At 44.1% G+C, this 26,004-nt stretch overlaps 1 protein-coding gene across 5 annotated transcripts in view; it reads right to left on the minus strand.

The window, feature by feature from the left end:
* Rnf216 (ring finger protein 216) overlaps positions 1-26,004 on the minus strand; it is a 97,453-nt gene that overhangs the window by 32,936 nt on the left and 38,513 nt on the right. The window lies entirely within an intron of this gene.

Consider the following 26,004-nt stretch of genomic DNA (forward strand, 5'->3'; position numbering starts at 1 on the left):
AGACACACCAGAAGAGGGCATCTGATCCTATTACAGATGGTTGTGAGCCACCATGTGGTTGCTGGGAATTGAACTCAGAACCTCTGGAAGAGCAGTCAGCGCTCTTAGCCATCTCTCCAGCACCTATTTATTTACTTAAGAATAGGTCTCACTGTAGCCCAGGCTGGCCTTGTATCAAGCCCCAACTTCCCAAGTTACAGGTTCTATGTCCCTGCTCTTCTCCCACTCTTTCTAAAAAGCGGTACTTGACAACCACCTCACACCTTTCCAGAAGTTGCACTCTGCATGCAGGGGTTTTTTCCTGTTTCAATACAAACCATCTCTCAGAACTTCAACCTGGGTGTGGCCAGCTAAGTGCTGAGACTCTTAGAATGATCTTTAGCTTCTAACAAAAAGGCTTCTGAAGTAAAGGATTTCTCTTAGAAATTCTATTAACACACACTAAAGCTAAAGAATGTGTGCACTAAATAGACACTGCCCTGTTTTTCCTCAGGAAAGGAACCACTCGGCATCACTCCCCATAAGACAAGAAAGTCAAGCACCTCTTTCAGGAAGATCTGGGTTTCTGCCCCAATGCTGCCCTCTAGGAACAGAAGATTGTAAGAGCAATCTGGTTTCCATCTACCCTACTTTAAGAGACTGGCTCTTCTAGTGATATCAGCATCACAGGGACAGCTTCCTTCTGTATGGCTGGGATCAGGGGTCCGAGTTAAAGTGGCTGGCAAAGCCTTCCTGGCATTAATAACAGTTCAGTTTGCCTTTATCAGAACTGACTTCAAGTCAAATCCACCAATTACTGAGTCTGGTTTTTCTGAGGCCCTTTAGCAGATGATTTACAACACCTGGGCATAGAAGCTTAGACATCCATCCGAGTTCCTTCTAGGCACTACAGGTCCTAATCTGGGGAATATGAAGAATCTTGTGCCTGCCAGGAAGTTACACTGGAGGGGGATTGTAAGTGAAATACAAATAAGACAGCATTATATGTATTAAGGGAGATAGATTCAGGAAGGAAGGTTGTGAGGACTAGGGTAGAGGGCTGAAGTTCACAGTCATGAGGTAGGTGGCAGGGAAGACCTGTATTGAAGTGAAGGTGTACAGAGGCCAAGGTGGTATATTTTGTGGTGTTTGGGAAACTGGGAGAAGGGAGATGACTAGTCAAGAGAATCAAGTAGGGGATGTAGGGCATGAGGGTGCCTGGGTCTGGCAGGTGATAACTAAAGACTGGCTAGGACCCAGAATAAGCAGAGGGTAGAGTCTCTCCATAGTAACTCTGAATGTATAAGCTAATTCTAAAGAACCTCTGTCTGGTGGCTGCCCTTTCAAGGGGGAATACTCTCAGGCTTGCCAAACCTCCACTAGACTGAGGCCTTGCTCACCTCTGCATGGTACCCAAGGGTTCAGTCCTCATAGTCTTGAAACGGCAGGAGGGCAGAGGTCATGACTCAGGCCCTTTTAAAGGCATCCGCTTATGACATAGGCTCCACATAGCTGGAGTTGGCAGACTCAAAGTCATTGTAGTTATGATTTTAAAAACTGTAACACTTTGGTGGGTTATAAAATCATTCCACAAGATTATGATCAGTGGATCACCATTCATTCATTCATTCATTCATTCATTCATTGGAGACAGGGTTTCTCTGTGCTTTGGCTGTCCTGGATCTCACTACCACCTGGCTGAGGCTCATTCACATACTGAGAAATCACTGTGATCACTGAGAGAAAGTAGAATAATTCTGCATGAACAGCAGACAGGAACACAGGCTTAACTGCAGCAAAGGAGCAGGGGTGTGGTAGGAATCGAAGGACCTAACTAATAACAAAAACTTTAAACTCGAGAAAAAAACCACAAAGCCTGCTTCTGCTCAATGCCTAGGCTACTCTGTGATTCCCAGAGCCTGCTGCGAATCTAGGCCTGGCAGGAGAAGCCAGCAAACTCAGCTTGCCCTGATCAGCTTCCACTATCATAATCCAGAAGGAGAAAGATGATCCAGGCCTTTTACTTATGTTTGCAAACAGGCACCACTCTGGAACAAGTCACAGTAGTCTACAGCCTATATTAGAAGGCAGCCTACAGTCCATACTAAAGTCATGCTAACCCCAACAGTGTAATGGACAAAAGAAACAAATAACCACAGCACATTCCATCCTTCTTAAAAAAAAAAAAAAAAAAAAGCCCCCACACAAGCTGAGAAGATACATATTCTATCAAGATACATATCTAAGAACATACAGAATGTTTAGAGTTTAAGGGGAATAGATTTAGAAAATCAGAGTTGGGCTGGAGGATGACTACCTGAAGTTTCCACCACCTGGTCAGCTTAGGGTCTTGCTCAGTGTGGGGATGAGAAAGGCACACACAATAGCAGCTTGATCTGACTGACCCTTCTCAACCTGCATGTTTCCATTTCCCACTTTGGTGAAGGTAGGGAGAGCCTATACATTGGCCTCTGGCTGCAAGGATATGGGCATATCCTGACATCTTGGGGAGAAGGAAGATGTAGATACCCTTTCAGTGTACTTGGCTGGGAGCTGTTTTATTGGTTTTAACCAACACTCAACGTGAGTAATGTTCTAGAAATGCATTGGTTTTCCTGGACCTAGTGCCCAGGTATGAATAGGCTTATAACAATTTCTTAGGGTCTATGTTCACAACACTGTCAAAGCAAAACAGAACAAAATCTAAACATTAAGACTAAACAGGAAGGAGCTGGTGAGATGGCTCAGTGGTTAAGAGCACTGACTGCTCTTCTAGAGGTCCTGAGTTCAATTCCCAGCAACCACATGGTGGCTCACAACCATTTGTAATGGGATCCAATGCACTCTTCTAGTATGTGTTTGAAGACGGTTGCAGTGTACTCACATAAATAGAAAATAAATAAATCTTTTAAAAAATACTAAATAGGAAACCATTAATGAGATAGTATCTTGACAGTAACAGCGAGTGGCATGTCAACCTCTCATGCGGGTCTGTGTAGTAAGTTGTCCTGTATGATTAGGTAAATCAAGAGATGCAGACTCAGGTCAGTTACCTTTGAGGGAATCAGTGTTGCTCACAAAATAGCCCTACAACATGGCCACTAGTGACTTCACTCAAAACATTTCATTAACTCAATTTTTCACAATAAGGATCTTCCTTCTCTAAAAAGGCTCACGGAGAAGAGTGTTTTGCTTATTTTATGAGACAAGGGTCTCATATGTCTGGCTTTGAACTACTTAGCCAAAGATAATCCCTGTCTCTACTCCAGAGTGCTAAGATTACAGGTAAGTGCCACGACACCCAGTTTCTGTGGTACTGGTGATAGGAAGCAAGGCTGTGTGCATGCCAGTTAAGCACTCTACCAACAGGTAGGTAGGGGTGTGTGTGTGTGTGTGTGTGTGTGTGTGTGTGTGTGTGTGTGTGTGTGTGTGTGTCAGTCAGTGTTCTGGGCAGAGAGAATGGTATGACCCAAAGCCCTGCTAGAACAGAGCTTCCTGAGCAGCCACAGACACAAAGAGAACTAACTGGCCATTCTGGGACACACTCTGTGATCCTGGATGAGTTAGAGCTGCAGCAGTCACGTAAGGTAAGAAAATAAATTAGCTGCAGCTCCAACTTACAAAACGTAAAACAAGGCACTGCTAGATAGACATCTAACTGGGATATATTAACTAACAACTATCCTACTGATACAGGTGAACTTCTGTCTGTATTTAGGCTGAAAAATCCAAATATAAAACTGGTAGCTGCAGGTTTCCTAACTTTTTGATATGCTATTGATTTCTGGAAGAACATGGGATAGAAGAACTAGTTCTTGGAAATGTGTATAACATGAGTTTCTCCTTACTCATCTGCCTGGGCTACTCTCGCCCTGCCCACCACACTAACCCTGTGTGCATCGTGAAGGCCCACACCCCATCTTACTTTTTCTACTGACAATCTTTAAGAACTGGTCTTTGGAAAAGAAGACTGTCCTGGCTGAGCCTGCTCTCCTGTTACCTGACCATGATCCCCACTCAACTTTTTCTTTTGAGCCTTAAGAAAATGAAATCTCAATGCCAGCCGTGGTGGTGCATGACTTTAATCTCAGCATTTGGGAGGCAGAGGCAGGAGGATATCTTGTGAGTGGGATACCAGCCTGGTATACAAATCCAGTCCAGGATGACCATGGCTCTGTTATACTGAAAACCCCATCTCAAAAAAGCAACGTAACAAAACAAAACAAAAAACCAACCAACCAACCAAACAAAAAAACCCAAGCCAAACCAAAACCAAACAAACAAAAACCCCTCTACTTTCCTTTTCGTGTGGGTGTGATCTGAGTGTGATGTATGGGTGATATGCCACAAACATGCAAAGTTTAGAGGAAAACTTTCAGGGGTTGTCTCTTCTACCTTTTTTGAAGATGGTCTTGTTTCTGCTGCACTGTGTCCCCAGGCTAGGTGGCCCACTAGCTTTGAGTCTCCCCTGTGTCTTGTCTCTTGCCGCAGGAGCATGGTGAGTACAGACACTTACCATTGCATCCCACTTTTTCTCATGGGTTCTTGGGTTTTTGTAGCAAGTGCTTTTACCTGCTGAGCTATCTCACTTGCCCAAGTTTCTCTCTCTTGCTGTTCCCTGAGACACACAGTCAGATAGGTGTGTTTTATGAAGTATATTTACTATTCCCCATCCTGGGTGAACAGACTGGAGGCAGAAATGATAAACAGTTATGTTCTGCAGTCACGGGCTCTGAGTCCTGATTCAGGTGTATTTTGGGGCTGTGAACGGGAAAGTCCCACTGGTTTTCTTTCCACTTTATTTTTGAGGTTCAAGTCCCCCCCACCCCCATCTGCTGCCCAATCTCCAGAGGAACAGAAACAGAATGTGCATATGTGAGGAGCTCAGGCTTTAGCCATGGGGACAAGCTGGAGTTCTCTGTCTTGGCTCTGCTACCTTCTGGGCAGCACAGGCACCGGTGACGGAACAGCTCCTGACTCAGCAGGCTGTCCTCAACTCTGACTTCATGGACTGGTCTGGCTCTGCCCCTCTGACAGCTAAGTCTTTACCTCTCTGGCAATTCAGTACCAACAGCAAGCCTGATGGGCTGCTAGCTTATTCTCTTTTGAGATCTGCTTCTCAAAAGTGGCTAGAGATAGTTCATCTCTAGTTTATTCATGCAATGCTCATAAACTTTCACCCGTTAAGTCTACTGAGTTAACAGCAAGACCTTGATTTGATTTTATTATTTTTATTGTTGAGATATAATCTAACTGTATAGCTTTAGCTTTCCTGAACTCACGATGTAGTCTAGCCAGGTCTCAAAGAGCTCTGCCTTCCTGGTATTGGGATCAAAAGCATATGTCACCACTGCACAGTATTATGTAGCTCTGGCTGGCCTGAGTAATAAATGTGTACATGGTCATGCCTGGCAAAAAAAAAAAAAAAAAAAAAAAAAAAAAAAGACAAGGCTTCCCTATGTAGTCTTAGCTGTTCTGGAACTCTAATATAGACCAAGCTTAGGACTTGGGAGCTGAGGCATGGGGATTAACATGAGTTCCAGGCTAGCCTGGTCTATATAGTAAACTCCAGGCCCATTTGGGCTATAAACTGTTGTCACAAACAGAGCCTGTGTTGAGTCTTTCCTCAGGGGAGAAGGCTCAGAGTGACTCTGCAGACCCCTTTGCCAGTCTCTTTGTTTTCATCCTTATTTTTTCCCTACAGCAATAGCTCAGAATGACACAGATGGACAACAGGATAAGGTGTCACCAAGAACAGTGTCACTCTTGCCCACAGCCCTGGCTAAATGCCACTCAGGCTCAGCAGCTCTGCTGTGTCCCTGTGTAAAGGCTGAAGCACAAACAGAGTCAGGAAAGGTGCTGATGTATTATAGCTTCCTCTGGCTCAACTGTAGCCCTAAATATAATCATGCTAGCTTTATGTTGTTTCCCAACCACAAACAGATAAAATCTTGGTTTGTAGATGTCAAGGGACCAAACTGTGCGTGTCCCTATAGCTTTGAACTCCAGTATCTGAGAGCATGAATATATTTGGAGACTGGACCCTTAAAGTACAAGGGATATAGCTCAGTGAGTGTGTATTAAGTATGTTCAAGACTTTGGGTTCAATACTCTGCCTGACATACACAAAAAGGTACAAAGTTAAAATGAGTCTGGCACAGTGGCCCTAATCCAGTCCAGCTATATTCCCATGAGAAGACAAATCAGGACACAAAATAAGATACCAGGGAGGCACATATAAGAGCAATGACCAGCTGGAGTGGAAGAGTATCTCAAAGTCAAAACCTGCCTGAGCAACCTCAAAAAGTAAAAAAGATAGCTTCAGGGTGGGGAATGACAGCTTAATGATTAAGGACCAGAATTCAGTTCTAGCACTCATATCAGGTAGCTCACAACCACTTATAACTCCAGGTCCTGATGATATGACACCTTCTTCTGGCCTCTGTGAGTACCTGCACTCATGTGTACATTGCCATATAAATACCTGTAATTAAAATATAATATATATATTTATTTTAAATCTTGGCTTGAGCCAGGTAGATCTCTGAGTTTGAGGCCAGCCTGGGCTACACAGAGAAAACCTGTCTTGGCTAGGGAAAGGGACAACCTGGCAACCAAGGGGACAACCAACCCCTTATTTTGGATTTCTAGCCTTTAAAGCTTTGAGAAAAGATATGGCTAGGGCCCTGAGTGGCAGCTGAAGGGTGGTAAGGTCGAGAAGCTGGGCTCCTTGCTTCATGTATTATGTCTTCCAGTCCTGAACCATGTGGAAGATACTCTGTCACAATTTTGGTAATGACAGAAAGTTACCTGTAGAGATTATTAGTAAATCCTCCCAAACCCAAGATAGATGGCAATTGTTTTCCATTTGTGTGAGCACAGGCTTCCAGGAAGCAGCTGCCTCTAAACATGTTTGCTTCAAAGTATCAATTTTGAGATTGGAAGTTACTCTGGTCTCCACTGATGTTTATAGCAAATAATCCCAGCCTACAAAAAAATGCTATGATGAGGGGGAGGGCTATGTGTGTTAAGTGAAGTAGAAAGCCAAGGCGTCCAGACTTCAGAGTAACACTACACATCTAACGTGGTGCCTGACAACAGAATTTATCTGGCTGACTTACCTCAACAACAATTGACTGTGGATCATGTTTTGAGGACAGAGAAGGTTCCAGAGTTCACAGAATTTATGTTGAATTAAATCTGTAGTTTTGGTACTTAGTGTGATTAAGTACCTATTTCAGCACTTATTTAATTCAAGTAAGTCAGACACAGTTGAGAAGTAGAAATTAAAGGTGATCAAGACTCTGTCTCTTGACTTTTAGCAAAGCAGTGTCTACATCAACATGCATCAATTCAAAATGCCTGTATGGGAAAGCAGCAACAGCAATTGATAATCTGTAACAACATGCATGGCCAGCAGCTACCAGGCAGGATCCATTTCCATTTTCTAAAGTTAAAAGATTTAGAAACTGGGCATTTTTTGTGTGAAATCTGGTTTCATGTGTTGTAGGTAACTACAATGCTATATATTACTAGTGAGGAACAAATACATTTGGTAGGACCCAGGGTACATATGCATAGAGGCCTAGGTTACCATCTGTGGATATGCACTTTATAGAGTCCTAGGGACTTTCTGGCAGACCTGAATAGCATGGCTCTGAGTGTACACATACACACAGAGCTGCTATGGACATACATGGCACTTTGCTGCAGCCCTTACCTAGCCTCAAGACTCTCCTACATTTGCACCATTCCAGAGAATGTTCTCCTGCTCCACTTTGATTGCTTGGCCTCCCTACAGGGTTAAGGACACCAGCCTGTTCCCACAATACACTACCTCGGATACCCAAGTGGCAGCATGTCCTCTTTGTGACTCACATCCTTCTTCATCCAAACCAATGCAGGTGAGGCCTGGGTGCCCCTTAGTGAGTTCTTCCCATTTCAAAGAGATTCTGTTTCTCAATGACATATACTTTAACCTTTTATTTGACCTTAAAGATGGAAGTATGAGTCTAACAGTAGGTGTAAATGGTAAGGTTCCAAACCAAGTGAAGCTCTATCAGCAGAAAAGTGGCAGTACCTCCTGGCAGCAATTAAGGCTGTGCTCAAGGCTACTCTTCAGTTTCCTTGTCCCGTCCTAATGCTCAGCTGTTTAGCTAACCCCTGCCTTCCCAAGCAGCTCTTGGAACACAAAAGACCACCTGAAAAGGTGTAGGGGAATACACACACACACACACACACACACACACACACACACAGAGAGAGAGAGAGAGAGAGAGAGAGAGAGAGAGAGAGAAAGAGAGAGAGAAAGAGAGAGAGAGAGGGGGGGGGGGAAGGGAGGTATATATCTGTCTGTCTGTCCCCATCTGAGGCCCTATTCTGGCCTAACAACTGGGAAGGAAAGAAAAGACCCCTAAACACCTGGTACAGTTGAGCCATGACACACACACAAGTCACTGGCCTCAAGGTTCAGGCACTTCCTCTCCAGCCATTGTCCCATGCTTCTAATTACAGGCTGGCCTTGGGCCTTTGAACAGGTGTGGGCCCATGTGGGACCAGGGGTGCGGATATAATATCATCCAAGTCCATTATTTCCTATGGGTAGAAATCATAACAAAACCAAGACACACGAAATGATTTTAAGGAACACAGGCCCGATCTCAGTAATATACTCTACAGGCTATAAGAGATTTATACACATCCTATAAGAGATTTGTGTGTATGGCTTATAGTAATAATGCCATTCCTCTGCTTCCGTTCTGAGACAGGCCGATCTCAAACTCACAATCCTCACACTATAGCTTTCTGAGTACTGAGATTACAAGCCTGTGACACAACATCCAGTTTAATGATCCAGAGTTCACTTTCTACTGATATGGTCAAAAAAGTCAAAGTAGATGTAGATGCCCTTCATCTGGAGGCTGCTCAGTCTCAAGCAAAGAACATCACCTTCCTCAAAAAAAAAAAAAAAATTGTTTTTGAGATTTTATTTTTATTCTATTTTATATGTGTGAGTATTTTGCCTGCATGTCTGTGCACTATGTGTGTGTGGTGCCCATGGAGGTCAGAAGGAGGAGTCAGATCTCCCGTGACTGTAGTTATAGGTGGTTTTAGGTAGCCATGTGGGTGCTGGGAATTGAACCTGGATCCTCTGGAAGAACGGCCAATACGTTTAACCATTGAATCATCTCTCCAGACCTTGGCCATCTTTCATTAGGAAGTTCTACCCTTTGCTCTGTGAACAGCGTGGGCAATGACACATGCTGTCATTAAAGATAAAAGAACAGGTTGTTCTCTCTCCCCTTTGAAGATTGTTATTGCTACTCAGAGAACCATGTTTTTTTAATTGTTTTTTAAAAAACTTTCTTGGTGTTGTCTCAAGCTGCCCCCCCCCCCCCCCGAGAGAGAGACAGGCAGAAAAATGATAGAGGGAAGACATGCAGAGCCACTACATATATGTAAGCTAGCTTCTGGCAGATTATACTAAGAGCAGCATGTTCAGAGCCACGTTCACCTAACTGTTCCCCTGCCTGCTTTTCATGCTTATACTTCGCATCTGGACTGAGTCCTCTGGAATCTGCCTCCCTTTCCACCTTTCTTGTTTATCTTCTCCTGCACATGTTTCTTATGTGCACCTATCTTCTCTGTGGTACTGCTGTTTCTTCGCAAGTGAGAACTGCTGGTCACTGGTTGCAGGGACTTGTGAAAGCCAGGCTTATCCTGGAATGTAGGTTTATTAGGCTCCAAGGCCCTCTGCTGGCTGCTTTTAGTAACTGTCAACTCTTCCTTAGATTTAAAAAACAAAAACAAAAAAACACAAAACAACTTCCTGTTGCCACCACCTCTGAAGCGCTCCCCTGATTCTCAATGCTCAAACACACTGAAACAGGCAAGACAGCTTTATAGTGCTAATATACTTTCTATGGTATTTTCTGAAAGATAAACATTTTATTTACATTTTATAATGGGACTCCAGAAGAATAAAGTTTGTGTTAGGCTTAAAGAAAAAACAAAAAACAAAGTTAACTATCATTAAAAACCAAGGGGCATCACCATCTTGCCAAACACAATGCAACAACCTCATCCTGCAGGACAGACTCTACGGCTCACTTAGTCTGGGCCCGAGCCTAGTGATCCTTAGCCACCAAATAAGCAGCAGCCCCGACTGAGTAAGCAGACGAATAAAATGAGCTGATCAACACTCAGCAGAATGGCTGCCCCCAGCAGAGACTAAGAAATGCTATTTGTTGTTGGACAGTTGCTGCTGTCACCATGCATGCTAGCCTGGGCTCCTGGGCCTTCTGCTCTCCTAGTACAGTGACCCTGCTCAATGTCATGAGCTGGAGAGGCCACTCTTCATATAGATGGGAACAGATTGTTTCTGGACAGACCCAGCCCACCAAGAAAGAAAGAGAGAACTAGACCACATGACTTAAAGTCAGAAAGAAACTTCTAGAAGGGCACAGCAAGAGGACCAAAGAACTGCAAATAGGTCTGCAGATCAAACAACACAGAACTAAATATAGCAAGAGCTACTTCATCAATGACTTCCCCCAACAACTCAGACAATGAGAGAGCAGCATGGAAATTTACCAGTGCCACAGGAAGATAGTATCTTTCTGTCTGTTTTTTTAAAAAAACTATGTAGCTCCTGGAACTAACTATGTAGGAGCAAGCTGGCCTCTAACTTAGAGATTCGCCTGCCTCTGCTTCCTCAGTGCTGGGATTACAGAAATGCAGCATCATGCTAAACTGTAAGACAGTACCTTACAGATTACTGAGTAGAGCAGAAAGACTGGGACAATGAGAGGAACAGTGACAGCCATCTCCTAAGGAATGGCTTAGGTCTGAACAGAAGCCATCAGTCTTCATTCCTCTTCAGGGATTGCTACAGTCCTTGCCTGGTCAAGGAAGAACTAACTGTAGCTGAAATTCAAGGTGCCAGGGAAGGTCATTCAATCACAGGCAACAGGACCTCAGCCAGTCCTTGCCAAAGGTTTGGAACAAAGGACCTGCAATACTCCATTTAGTGCCATAATTTGGGGCAAATCGGCTCCAGAAGTGGGTAGGTGATGGGTGGACACTGACATAATGCAAAGATATGATGAGCTAACCAGGATGCTGGTGTACCATGGGAAACTTGGCAAAGGACACTGGCAGCAGGAAAGCTAATCAGGGAGCCCTTGAAAGTCTTCCTGCCTTCTGTTTCTGGAGTCTAAGAGTTCATGAGATGAGCACTTGATAAAGACTGTGTTCTGGAGCTATGGCAATGGACCACAAAATTAAGACCCTGGAATCAAACAAGCAAGATGGAATATCCTTGCTATGGAATCTGCCTGGGGAATGCACTGTTTTAGGAAGGGGTGAGGGAAGAAAGGTGGAGGCACAGGTGTTGACTACTGACAGGAGGCCTTTGGTAGTCTGCTGACATTGTCCATAACTGTTCTCATGGGAGTAAGGACAGTTACTATGGTAGGACTGACTCCAGTAGTCAGGATAGCATGCTTGGATGACAAAGCCAGCCTTACTCTAGCAACTTGGGAACCTTCTGATCAGTCTTTCTACTGAGCAGCTAGAGTCTCAGGGCAATTGAGAAATGTAGCTTCACAGTTCCCACTAAGAACAAAGGTCTTTATAAGAAATGGGGACCTTGTGCAGGTCTCCAAAAGTCTCTTAATCCATCAAATTGGATTAAGTTTTTCCATCAAATTGCTATCAGGTAATTAAAAAAAATAATAACTAAGACTGATCCTGTCATTTCTATGGTCCAGATCCTTGATGTTGCTCACAGGAAGCTGTCTACATTCTTCATAAGGGCATACCACCCACCACCACAGTGACTGAGGTTTCCCACCCCAGGGCTCTACACAACATGGTTTTTTTGTTTGTTTTTTAAAAACGGCTCCTCCTTAGTCCCCTACCCTGCTCTCAAAGGCCTTTATGTTTAACAAGAAGGTTACTGCTATGGTGGTTCTTGTATGTACCAGAGTTAGGGTTACTTCATTTTGAGCCTCTGCAAAGAACATGGCTTGCCCCCTTATGTCTGTGTCTGTTCAGATGGGACAGAGCTAGTGTATACCTCTCTCTGGAGTTTGAGGCCTACTCTAGAGCTCAATGAATACTTAACACTTTTGGGTAGATTCCAACAGGTACACCAATACAGCTTGAAACTAAGTTTCTGGTATGCTGGTTTCTCCTCAAAACTGTTCTCTCCTCTGGATCACCAAAGGCTACAACCCAGCTTTCAAGTGAACTGCCCTAATGCTTCTTTTTCCTTCAGCCCCAACACCACATCTACTAGCTAGCTCTTCCTATTCCATCCCTACATACATCTCAGATCCCTTATTTGTGCCCAGGTCAGAAGCCAGCACCACTTCAGACCTGGACTGACATGGCAACCCTGGACTGTAATCTTTCCCAATCTTTGTGATTCTAGTCAGCTCCTAGCCTTTCTTTAAAGAAATATTCTAACAGCAGTTTGAAAAACAGACTGAAGATACACAAGAACATATAACACCACCATCAGGAAAAACAAAATCTTAGCATGATTAGCACAAAGATTAAATAGGAAAATGTTATGTATCTGTCTGTACATGTAGCTGCACACACAGGACACACCAAACTTAACCACCGTAACATTTGAATGAATGTGCACAAAGAAATTCTCTAGTACTACCTTAATGTTGTGGGAGATATTTAAAATCGGCAGCATTCAATCATGCTTTTCTTAATCAGCCCTCATGTTCCCGACTAGCCTAGGCCTGCAGCCACGAGTGGCGGCAGTATATCACCACTGCTTATGTCGTCTGCTCAAGCTGCCAGAGACATTGGCCCTGCCACCCACGAGACGCCAGAGTGGGAGATGGCTCTGCCAATCTTCCATGCTGTCTCTACAAACCTGGACTGCACCCAGACCATCCCACCATCCACACGGGCCTGGTAGAAAATGAGACTCTAAAGCTTAAATATTAATCAAAGGCTTTATATGTTTGGTAATGCTCAATAACAATATGTCCATACAATTAGAGACATTTCCCAATTAGTTAACCTAAATATAAGTTGTTCCTGGGACTGCTCTCCATACCTGCGTGGCTCTCGATCGCTCCTACATCTCTTTCCCTCTCACCTCATTCCTCCTCTTCCTTTTCTTCTTCCTCTCCTTACTCCTCCCACCTTAGCTCCTCCTACACCTTAAGTGTGCTCTTAACTTAGGACCTTGGTGTTCCCATTAAGTAGTCTAGAATAATACAACAGCATAGCAGTAGATAAGCTCCGAGCTTATTATGGGGACAGGGTTGTAGTCAACCCATGTTTTTGATCACTAAGCAGTTCCCAACCTATTAGCTATATCGGAGAAGAAACCAACAAGACTGCATTCCAGCTCCTGCAGAGGACTGGGATCTGCACTGCTTGTATTTACAGGCAGTGCCATTCTGTCACAGTTAGGTCAGATGAGAAGGCAGACCAGGTTGACGTGAGGATAAGTAGACTGAGACATGAGCAGAACAAAGAAGCAACAAAGCTGCCCCCGGGCTCTGGCACAGCACATGCATCTGTGGCTGGGCTTTGTGGAAGCCTTTTTGTGAAGAAGAGAGGAGTCCTGGGGACTAAGAGGTACCACCCGCACTTTCCAAGATTCTGGGCAGCAGATGAACTCACAGGCCTATGTCATGGCTCCAGTCCATAGCTAGTGCTTTCCTCACACGCTACACAGAGAAAGGCACTGCACAGCTATCTGAGCAGCCATAGCCCCTGCTTCAGTGGGCATCCATTGCTGTTGAAGGCACCTCATGAATGGAAAGAAAAACTAAAACTTCTGTGGCTTCTGCCCTCTAATAAACGGAAAGATAAGTCTCATTATTGCTGAGGTAGACACAGGAGGACGCAGTAAACCAGCCACATTATTAAACCTTTGTTATTGAGGCAGGGTCTCACTGTCAAGTTGACTGGCCGAGAACTCTTTATGTTGACCATGCTGGCTTCAAATTCAAATGATTCTTTCCAGAAAGCTGGGATCAAAGATTCCTGATGTGGCGTTTTCTGAATACATGTGCTCCTAGACATTCTCTAAGTCAGGTAAATTACAAGGTTCTCCAAGAGGGCAAGAAGCTCTGGTACACAGACAAGTTTGCGAAGGGTTGAGGCTTCTTTACCACATAGGCCTTTGGGCAGTTCAAGAGGACATGGGACTGAATAGGGCAAAGGTTCAGCAACTATGGGCCTGGTTTTCCAAAGCATAGGTCTCCAAGTGACAAGGTACCTGGAGTCTCTTATGGATTGTGAGCCATAGCACTGGAAAGCACTGGCTCTCCTGCCCAGTCCTCTGCTTTCCCCAGCCCTATGTATTGGCTACTGGCTGCTCATGTCACAGTGGACCTCTGGCTGCTTTGTTCCCCATGGTTACACCACTACAGACAGAGGGACAATGAAAGACAGAAATGAACTGGGAAAAAGTTAGTCCCTTCTCTATGACACCAGCACTCGCCTTTGGGAGAGCAAGGGGTTAGCATTAACTGTCAACTTGACAGTCTAGAACTACCTGGGATGGGCCTCTGGCCATGACTGTGGGGGATTACCTTGGTTACATGAATTGAGATAGTGGGTGGCACTAGGCTGGAGTCCTAGAAGAAGCTGAACAGAGCAAGCACTCATCATGCTTAGCTTTCTAAGTACAATGTGAACAGCTCCTTCAAGCTCTCACCAACTTGTCTTACCCGCCATGATGGACTGACCCTCCAACTGCAAGCAGATAAAACTCTTTCTTAGGTTGGGATTATTTTTTATCGCAGCAACAGGGAAAGAAGACATGGGGCTAGAGAAACTGTTCTATTGCCCACTTCCCCAGGGCCAGGGCATGCACACTAAGCACTAGTGCTGTAGCAAACCGTGCTATGAGAGGAACCCCATAAAGGCACTCTTCATTCACCCTTTCCTCTCCTCCCCAGACAGAGAGAGAGATGCATGCTGAAAGCTAGAGAGTGGGCGCTCTGGGGAAGGAAAAAGCCCAGAGCTGAGCCTGTCAGAAGTCACTGCTTCCTCCCCTTTCCTCTTACACTCCCATCCAAATGGGAAGCAAATGCCTATCTCAGGAGTAATTAAATCAAATGAATCTCAGGAGAAGAGCTTTAAATATTCAAAGCCCCATTAATCCTCATGCCTTGTAATTAAATATGTATGCTAAGAAGGCCTGGACAAAAGCAAAAACACTTTCAAAATGTGCATTTTTAAAATCTGTAGCATTAGCATGTATTTCTGTCCTGACCTTGTAGAAAACTATGTAAAAAATTCCATGAAGCATACACTGTAGAAACTGATAGAAGAATGCAGATACAATCTTGGCCCATACTAAGCTTTAAAAATGTGCCTGAATAAACAGTTTTTCCCCTTCTCCTTCCTTTCTTTTTCAGTGTAAGACCCTAAGTCCAGGCAAGTGACTGGCTGCTGAGCTACACCCCGAGCCCTCACAGATTTACTTTTAAAGACTTAAATATTTGAACCTGCAGATAATGACCCCTTCCTTCTGGCCCCCAGCACCCAGCAGCTGAGCTCTTCTCACATGAGTCCTGTTAAATAAGCTGTGTGCCGTCAGCGTCCACCTTCCTTCTGTTTGATAGTCAGCCATGAGAGATGGCTGCCCTACCAGTGCATCCTGGAGGAGAGCAGCCAAGGTGGTCAGCCTTCCCTTGCAGGAACAGTGTGTGCCTGAAAACTCCCAGGGAGACTTGGATTGCCACAAGCTGTCTGGTCTCTTTCCAAGACCCGACACTAGCATGCTGCACCCATCACCCTAGTCCTTGTTCTCTCCCTTAGTGTGTACTGAAGGCAGCTAGATGCTGGCCACATCTGACCTTCCCCTACTTAGTTTACTTGCAATCTAGTTACTTTTATGATAATATTTACTCTTTTGCTTCTTGTAGGAAGTTTGCTGCCTCCTGCCTACCATCTGCCATAGCATTAATGCACCTACATGTTCTCTGTTCATAACTATCCCAAGAGAAAATGGATCATTCCCTCTTCCCTTCACCCCCTTCTTTTTGTTTTAACAAGGTCATTATGCAGCCAGGTTGGCCTCAAATTCTTCCTGCCTCTAACTCCTCAGTGCTGGGATTTCAGGTATGTATCATTAACTTTGGTCTTGAAAATGGAGGTCCTTAAGAATAAAATTAAACTTAAACTTAGGAAGAATTAAGGATGAGGAAGCAGCAGCCAAGCTTCAAGAGGGAACTTTAGAGAGAGCAACCACCTCTTCAAAATGTTACTTCTTCTTTGTAGAGGAAGTAAGAAGGGAACTGTGGGTTTGATAAGAGGAAATTCCCCTCTGCTCTGTGGGATCTATTCCTTGTGTTTGTGTTTTTCTAAGGTTAGGCAAGACTGCTTGGAGCATACCGTAACCAAATTAGGAAACAAGCTGGCTGGTATCTCTTAAGTAGTCGCCACATGATCAGGATGTACAGGCATGCAGAGACAGTGACGGATGGGGAAAGAGTATCAGTACCAGAAGGAAATGCTATTTGCTTGAGAAATCAAGCTTAAAAATTAGACTTAATCAGAATTAATAATTTTTCTTGCTGTGGTTGACCTAAAATAAAAAAATAAAATAAAGGGGGGTGATGGTTCCCAAAAGGCTAGGTGTGTGGTAGCAGATACTTATGATCTCATTACTCAAGTGGAGGAGCAGGACAGCACACACAAGCTTGATGCCAGCCTGGGATATATAGTGAGATGGGGAGAGAGTGGAGAAATCACTGCTTCCAAAAGCTTCCAGAAGCAGACCACGTGGACCACTGAAATGTGCCACCTACCCTCTTGTGCATTCCCAGAGCAGCACAGGTCTTGAGATAAGCCAGAGCTATCACATTAATCAGCAATTTAATAGATGAAAAGTATCAAGAGCTGGCTTATGCAAAGCCTCAGGCAGGGCTAGTGAGAAGGAATAGAGGAAAGTCTTAAAGAGAAAACAAATAACAAAGCTCTGTGAAGCCTCCACTTTCAGGCTACTCAATCCATCTGCTCCACCGGACAGAACAGAGGCTTCAAGCTAGTCTTAGGTCTAGGTTAGTGATACTTTACTCCCACCAAACTTGTTCCAGCCTCTTCAATGACTCTCTCTTTCAGGAATGACTTGTGATTCATTTCTGAATGAGAGCCAGTTGAATAGACCCAACCAGCACTATCTGGGTAATAACACGCAACTTTGGAGAGCTTTGCTCTCCTCCCAAATTTCTGGATCAGCAAGATTCTTGGCTGACCTTTATTCACTTAAGAATGTGTTCCACTCAGCTCCAGCTTCCGCTGTGAAACCAGTCAGAATGGAGGTTTAAAAGACAAAGCCATGTGCAGATCTTTAAAAAAGAAACCCTTGTGCTGGCTGAAGCAGGTTTGTTTGTTTGTTTGCTTTGACACTTGCTTAGCTTAAGCTAGTCCTCTGGCTGGGGAGCATAGAGCAGAAACTTCACAACAATTATCTCAAAAGTACTTTATTAAAAGTATTTCTTTTACTAACTTTAATGTATATGTGTGTACTGTGACTGTGGGGGTCAGAGGTATGGGACTCCCCCTGGAGCTACAGATGTTTGTGAGCCGCCTGACGTGGGTGCTGGGAATCGAACTTAGGTTCTCTACAAGAGCAGTACATGCTCTTGGGCACTAAGCCAGCCTTCCATTCTCATTCAAAGTATTATAATGGTGTCAAAATAGCTAAGGGTTTCTTTCCTTCTTTTTTTGAAATATTTTTTAAGATTTATTTATTTTATTTATGAGTACACTGTGGCTGTCTTCAGACAAACTAGAAGAGGGCACTGGATCCAATTAGAGATAGTTGGGAGCCACCATGTGGTTGCTGGGAATCCAACTCAGGACCTCTAGAAGAGTAATCTGCTCTTAACCACTGAGGCATCTCTCCAGCCCCAGCTAAGGGTTTCATGTAGCCTTAGGTTCCTAAAACTCCTTGATAGCCTTTGCCTTGACCTAAGTGCTAAGGCTGCAGATGTGCCCGACCTAATCTGGCATGAGCATTTACTCTTTATTAATTGTATATTGATTCTAATAATTATTTATTATCACTGACAAGATCCTAGGGTTTTAACGGATAACACTTTACACAGATTTTATCCTTTCCAAAGGCTTGAAGTGATTAACAGAAACTCACCAATTAAAACCTTCATTATCCCGGCTAAGAGCACTGAGAGTATCTGACATATGGGATCTTCCAGGTCTCTTTTAAAAACCGGGTATCTACCATTATAAGCCATGAGAACCAAATGTCAACAATACATACTTGGGCAGAGTTTGAGTCCTACTGCAGGAAGAGAATAAACAGACCCGTCTTCCTACTGCCTCTACTCTCATGCTGGAGCCTGAACTAAGCAAGACCAGGACTAATCAAAGTAGCACCCCTTGCCTGTCTCTGCTTTCTTCCCATGATGCAGCAGGCATGGTCGCTACAGAAAAATCTCATTGCCCTTTTATGGTAGAAAAATGAATTACTTGCCCAGCATTGGGGCCCAGAGATGACAGAAGGGAAAGCTGTCATTTGTTGTGGTTTTGTCAGCCAAAGAATAATGTTCTTCCTTCAGTCACCCTTGGCTAGATGGTACATACCAGGCATCTGCTAAGGAAGAAGACAGGCCTGGCCAACTGCTGGAGGTACCCTCTCTTACTTTGCCTGTGAATGGACATGCCATTTCTGAGGAGTAGTGAGTGTTGGTTTTGTGGAAATGTTCTTTTTATAATACAAGGCATGAAAAAAAGTCTTGCTTTATGTGAAAGGTCTAAGTAGAGATGCCCAGAGGTTTGAGTTCCAATCACTTGATCCATGTACCTTGGGCACAAGCTACTGAGACTGGAGTCTGGCAGGGAGGTAACCTCACATGACAGAGGGCTAAGAAAGCAGCCACCCACTGCAGATAAGTCTACCCCATGAAAGCAAAGTAATGTCCCAGGCCTTTCTGCTGATAAAGCAGTAGTTTGCAATAGAGGGCCTTAAACTGTTTGCATTTCTGTCAAGAGGCCTGCAGAAAAAAAGCAGGCTTCCCAGCTGCAGATACACATTGCAAAAGAAGAATTAGGCAATTCTCTGTAGGCACATCAAGAGTTAGGGAAATTAAGCTTATCTGAGTGAGAGAAATTAAGCTTATACAACATGCTTTCAGCTGGAAAACAAGCCTTTAAAATGGGGGTAGGGAGCACACAAATGTGATGCTTGCACAGTTTCTTCCACATTTAAAGTTCCCAAGTTGGGGGGGGGGGGGGGGAGCTGGCCTGTCAAACTGTAGGGACACACCAACTGCCCAGGAATCTTCTTCAGTGACAACTACACCAATGTGGAGTCTATATCCCAGACAGACGTGGACTGGCCTGTACGGCCCAAAGCCACTCTACTTGGCCACCTCCAGTTTAACCAAACTCCAAAAGACTGGTGCTGCCTGGCAATGGTGGTGCACACCTTTAATCCCAGCACTTGGGAGGCAGAGGCAGGTAGCTCGAGGCCAGCCTGGTCTACAGAGTGAGTTCCAGGACAGCCAGAGATACACAGAGAAATCCTGTCTCAAACAAACAAACAAACAAACAAAAACAAACAAACAAAAAAACCCAAAAAACCCCCAACAATCCCAAACCCAACAACTCCCCCAAGCCACTCCCATCTCAGCCTCCTGGGAACTGGGAACTACCCATGTAAATACTCAGAGCTTTGTTAACAAAAAAGATTTATCTAGGATTACAAGACCATGTGTCCTCAGGCTCTGACAAGGTTCCCTGAGGATCTCTATCTGCTACTTCCTCTCAGAGTTAAAGGTTCCCTCTAAAGCACCATGAATCCAAGGTGAAAGCTGTAATAGTTCATGATCTGGAGTTTATTTTTCTGCCTAATTGTACTTCCTTCCACTGTGGCCATACTGGTCTATTGGCTGACTCTGAATACAGCTCAGCTCACATAATTCTCTGGCCCCATAGTAAAATTCTGTCTCCACCCATTAGATCTTACTGTAGCATAGTCAGGCCAAGATGTAACTCACACATAGTGTTTTCCTCAGTGTGACAAACCCTGGTGATCTTTTCTTCCTGAGAGTCCAACTATCTCCCACTGTTGTCTAGATAAGTTGGCCTACAGCATTCCTCCCAACACAGCTGTTGTAACTGTGGTGCTCCACTGCCTCTGTGCAGAAGGGGAGCAGCTCTGCCGGTCTAGGTAACAAGTGGCAAGGCAGCCCTGGAAGAGAGCTCAAGCCCTGGTCTGGAGGTAAAGGGGAGGCTTCCATAGGGTAAGGAGAAAGATTCAAGTTTCTGAGAGGACAGTGGAAACCAGAAGTGGTTTTAGTCTGACAGGAAAGGAGAGGAAGGCAAAAAGACAAGCTTTAGTCAAAGATAAAGAAACTGTAATATTTTACTTGCTTTGGGCTAGAATCTGGATCAACTTCAGGGACCTTTTGAAGCCAAAATGTTTTTCATATGAACCTCTGATGGGAAATAAATCTGGGAGAAAAAACTACTTTTATGAGGCTACTGGGATTTAATCTGAGAGACTTAGTCTGTTTCTTTTTGAAAAGCAAATGCCAATCGCAGCTTTCTAAGAACCATTAAATCTGGGCTGGAAGGATACTCAAAAATTTATCTGGTCTTCAGATAGAATAGCCTGCATGCAAGTTGTCATGGAGATGGAACAGTCAGTGTGGTCACATCAGAGCCTACAGGAGTAAGAAAGGAAGGAGGAAGAGGAGGCCACACCTAATGCACAGTCTTTCCAAGCAGCCTCTCTGCTGTCCACACTAACGCCCTTTGGGCCAGCATGAATTCCATGTGTGTAGCTCTGAGAGGTTCCACCTGCTCCACCTCTCAGGTACTGATCAAAGAACAGACTCTTGTAGAATCTTGACACAGAACCCTCTTCTTTCAGGATGATGAGCCATTTGCCCTAGCACAGTCAGTTGCTGCCATTTTCCTATAACCAATTTCATCTCAGAAAAGTACTGATTTGAACCTGAGGACAAGCCGTTTAGGAAGGTAGTTCCATTCCCTGTGAGGGATGCAAAGCAAAGCAGGCATAACAAAATGGAGGACATGGAATTGTTTACTTGGTGTTTTATTCAGTTCTTATACTTGAACCCAGGTCCTTGGACATGGCTAGGTAAGTGATCTACCACAGAGCTACACCTGCAACACTTAGCAACAACTGGTAAGGAAAGGTAAATAATATAAAGAAGTCCATGCACCCAGCCAATTAACTTGGCCAATCCCAGCTATCTGGCCCCTTCATCTTCTTCCATCCCCTACTGTACAGTCATGAAACAAATAAGTTCCAGACTACTTGGTTCATTTATAAACATTTTAGTGACTATCTCCAAAAGATAAAGACTCTGAAAACTAAAACAATAAAACCTTCCCAGGCATATACAAAGAGCAACTAGAAGCTCTAGGTTTGACTCCCATCGATATCACCTGCTGCTGTGTGGCTTGAAAGAAAGCATAAAGTCGCTCACACTCACTAGGGGAGAGCTCCATCAGATATGTATCTGGACTTTAGCCTGAGGATGGTGTCAAGCTCCCAAGTCAGGGAGCCATGACTACATATACTGGGTTAACAGAGGCGCTGCCCCACTAACTGTGTCTTTCTTTGTTTTTTTTGTACTCCGGGCCCTGACCTCAGCAGATGAGAGTCTGTTTCTCTCTACTACTACTCTGAGTTACCAAGGTTACCAAGTCATCACAGGGTTCATTACCATACAGTGCAGACACAGAGCACACAGTGCAATGCAGTTTCAAAGAAACTAGCACCGTCCCCTGTTGTGGGCAGTGAGGTTTTCCAGGCCAGGATAGCTGACCCTGCTCAGAATGAGGTAGCAGGCCAGAGATATGCTGTATTTTAACTGTGGCCTACGGAAAGGTCACAGAGCATGTGGGGGCTAGTGAGTAGCAGTTGTTCCTACTCTGTTTTCTGTCTCTAATTCATGGAGGACTAAAGGGTCAAAGGCCATTTCCATTTCATGGCTACCACACTGCAACTGGGAAAGAACCCTGAATTCAGAGTAAATGCAAAATCCAGGAGGAGCACCTATGGTCTCTGAGTTGTACCCATTTTGCTCAGTAAATGCTCTCCTATCTTTTTGCTATCACTTTCCTCCCATGTCCTCTGCCTTGATATACACAGCCCATCCAGGATTGGGGAGCTTCCTGCCTCTGGTATTGCCATAGCAACAATATCTCTTTTACCTGGCAAAGCAGGAAACCCTGCAGTGCTCTGTGCTGAGAATGCAGAGGAGGGACCTGATCGTTCATGTTCTTCATGTTCTCTTTGGCACCCTCTCTGCACATGCGCACTCTCACATACAGAGCCCTTGCTCAAGGACATCGCAATGAGATCACTAAAACAAATTAAAGTGCTGATACCTGGTAATTCACATTTAGTGTGAAGATAAGATGGGTTAAATCATTGTTTATAAAGACAGTTTGCTGATAGAAATTTTTGAGGGTTTTTTCAAAAAAAAAAAAAAAAAATCAACACATTTTTCTTTCAGTGAAGCCATAAGCACAGAAAAGCTCCATTAAATAACTTTAGCAAAACATAAAAAGTGGCTAAGCAAATTAATGTGTGGTTTCTAAAAAGATGCCCCTAGAAGTTTATGATCCCGAAGGAATATGCAAATGGGACAGGGCTGTGATGAGTCTGGAAAGCCAAGCCAGTGACCACACAGCCAAAGACCCGATAAAAATCCAGGCTTTTTCTCTAAGTAGCCCATAGTGAAAACAAGAGGTAGCAGGTATGTCCTGCTCCAAGGACAGCAGAAGGTGAGAGTAGCAGCCTGATTTGCAGGCCTCCCACTGTGGGGCAGAAGAAGCCTGAACTTCAAGTAAAGGTCAGGGCCTTCCATTAAGTTTAAAAGAAAATGTGACCAACAAGCCACACAAACACATTTTATCTTTTTGGTAACTAATTCTGAGTTCTCCACCAAAGTATGCTGTGAACTTTTCTTTTTGGTCCTTCCTATACCTCTCTGGACATCAGGCCCTGAAATTCCAATTCCTCTGGACACCAGTGGGGAAACAATTGAGCCATGCAAGAGAGGGCAGAGCAAAGCTAGGGACAGGACAGACATCAGTGACAGCAGCAGGCCACAGGCAGCCTTCTTCAGGAAAAAGCTGTCCCTGGGCATACCGTGCCTTCTTGGAGCCCGGATAATTTAGGTTGGTGGGGGTAGGTAGGTAGGAATCACATCTACCCTTCCTTTTTTCCCCCTTTACGGTGTTGGTTTACCCGTACTGGGGAAACATTTTACTACTGAGCTATATAATATGCCTAGTCCGCGGAGTCTTCCTCAATTCTGGTAACACAGGCCTGTAATCCTAGCATTAGGAGGCTGAGGTGAGTTCAAGGTGAGTATATAAAGAGTCCCTGACTCAAAACTAAACCCAGACTACCCTATCCCTTTTATGTTGCTACAGACTGAAAGCTGATTAGAAATGAGTGTTTTGAACCCAATTTTAAATACAAGGTGAGTGATGAGACATTTGCTTCCTAATGGGAAGTAACTTCCTCATGGCAGTAACCTGTACAAAAAACCAGGAAGAAGGCCCAACTTTCTAAGAATTCCTCTCATTACTGGGCTTGTCTCTCACTGGCCCCTCAAACTCACAGGCACTACATAAAGCGCCAGACACTGGACGTTAGCGTCTATATTATATCATTTGTTTTTCTTAGTGCTGTGCAAAGTTTTCATTTTACAGATAATGGAAATGTGGTCAGAGGAATATTTAGTGTACATCACAATTCTAGGAAGGGGAGGAACTGGAATCTAAGCCCCTCACGATAAACAATGTGCTTCCCTTTTTCTGCAGCCATGAGCTTGCCTTTCCATACCCTCACAAGAACCCAGGATACAGGGCTGAACCCACAGAACTCCATCAACGAATACTAACTTCTGTATCACTAACAGTCTTCCAGACAACTCTCAAAACAGATAGCTTACCAAGAAAGCATGCCAAAAGGACTTGTGCTGTGCAGTGCTGACAGAGGAAAAAGATATGCTTTGTTGACTGACTGGAACAGAGGTTCTGTGATCTGTCTCCTGGGAAGTGGTAACACTTTAACCATCATCTCAAGCTAATTCATGGGTTTGAAAAATTAAGTACCAGAGAGATGCCAGTTCCTGGGGAAGTGGGCAAATAATCAAAGCTCAGGAGAACGGCTACTAGATCCCTGGGGCAGGAAGATTTCTTGCTGATTGCTGAGCTTGTATAGATGGTTCTAGATAGGAAAAGGCAGGTGAAATATAAAAATGGAAACTTCCTTTAGGGCTAAGGGGGTGTGGGAATAACAAAAGTTTAATTTATACTTTCTTCTCCTGTATAGGGTATTATCTTTCTCCCTTTTAGGCAGTCACTGCAAATAACAGCAAATGTGGATTTATTTAATTAATAGTAAGAAGATGGGGATGTGAGGTAAGCAGTATTACACACTGGTGCATTTTTCCCTCTTGGAAACACAAACGCCTGTTCTCTGGCTAAGAGTCATTTACAGTTAGCAGACACACTTATGTGTATCTGTCAAATATCATTCCAGGGTCAAGAAACTGATAAAGAACAGATGTACGGTCCTGTTCTTACAGAGGATTAATTTTACTTTATGCACAGAAGTATCTTGCCTGCAGTATATGCATGTACACTGTGTGTGTGCTTGGTGCTCATGGAGGCCAGAAGGTGGCATCAGATCACTAGAACTGGAATTACAGACAGTTCAAAGGTGCATCAGGAGCTGAACCCAGGTTCTCTGAAAGAGCAGCAAGTGCTGTTAAGTACTGAGCTACCTTTCTAATGACTGCTAGAGGGAATTTAAAAGTGGAATTTGACAAAAATATTTGAGCAAAACCAGTGCAACTCTGAAACCCTTTGCTACTGTGCTGGTGGTTGCATGTCTGATAATCATGTTATGGCCTTGGGGGTACACCCTGGGCTTTCCGTTGGGGTTCCAGCTCTACCACTGTACATCACCCAATGTCACCCTTCAGTGGCCACTTAGCAGTCTCTTTGTAGTGACCAGCAGTGAGTCAAGCGCTCTGTTCCACCCATAATGAACACACAGAAAGCACAGTAACACCACAGTAGTAGAGCCCTGAAGCTCTTCAGCAGGCTCTCTCTGGAACCTGCAGGAAGAGCAGGCCACATCCATAACAAGGACTTCCTATTCTAACTCCTTCTTTTCTGACACCAATAACATAGAACATATTTTATTCCAGCGAGTGAGCCTTCACCTACAGGCATAACAGTCTTTTTGTCACCAAGACTTCTGGTTCTTGTCACTGTAACTTCCTGATTTAAAGGTCCTCCCTGAGAGAAGAAACATGAAAACCAAGCTTCACCATCTCTGGATAATGTCAAGGCTTGGTTTAGTCCAGGAGTCAGCAGACTAGCTAAGTTCCTCCATTAGTATGTGGCCAGTAAGTGCCAATGGCCTGGTACCACAGCTGGAGTTGTCTTGGCAATGACAGCTGGATAATTTACATTCTCTCACACAGACACTCAGCTACTGCAGGCAGCTGCAGATTCCTGCTTTCTCTTCTTATTTATTTATTTATTTTTTTAAAGAAAACCAACAAGCTGGTTAGTGCAGATGTAAATTTTGGTAACATTTCAGACATTAGAGTTATGAGCACTGAAGGCTACAACAGAGGATGGAATAGAGCCTGACAATTATAAAAAAAAAAAAAAAAAAAGCAAGGAAGAGGGTGTGTGGGTGGAAACTGACAAATAAGCCAAACTCAAGTGATCTTGGGCAGAGATGGATGACTGATTGCACAACTGATTCACCTTCTCAGTGTCCACAGAAAGAATCCAAACAAGATCTTCTTCATGTTATTTTCATACAACTCTCTACACTGGCTGTCTTTCCTTCCTTAGTCCTCGCTTACTGTGGACTGGTGAATCTAGACCTCATTATTCTGGCCAATATCTTAGAAAGCTCTATGTGTACCGTGGAATAGAAAGCAGACTTGTGGATCTAAGAGGGTAGAAAGAAATTTATCAGGGAAATATCTG

This window comes from Arvicanthis niloticus, chromosome 24, assembly GCF_011762505.2.
Source record: "Arvicanthis niloticus isolate mArvNil1 chromosome 24, mArvNil1.pat.X, whole genome shotgun sequence".
In the NCBI taxonomy this organism is placed as follows: domain Eukaryota; kingdom Metazoa; phylum Chordata; class Mammalia; order Rodentia; family Muridae; genus Arvicanthis; species Arvicanthis niloticus.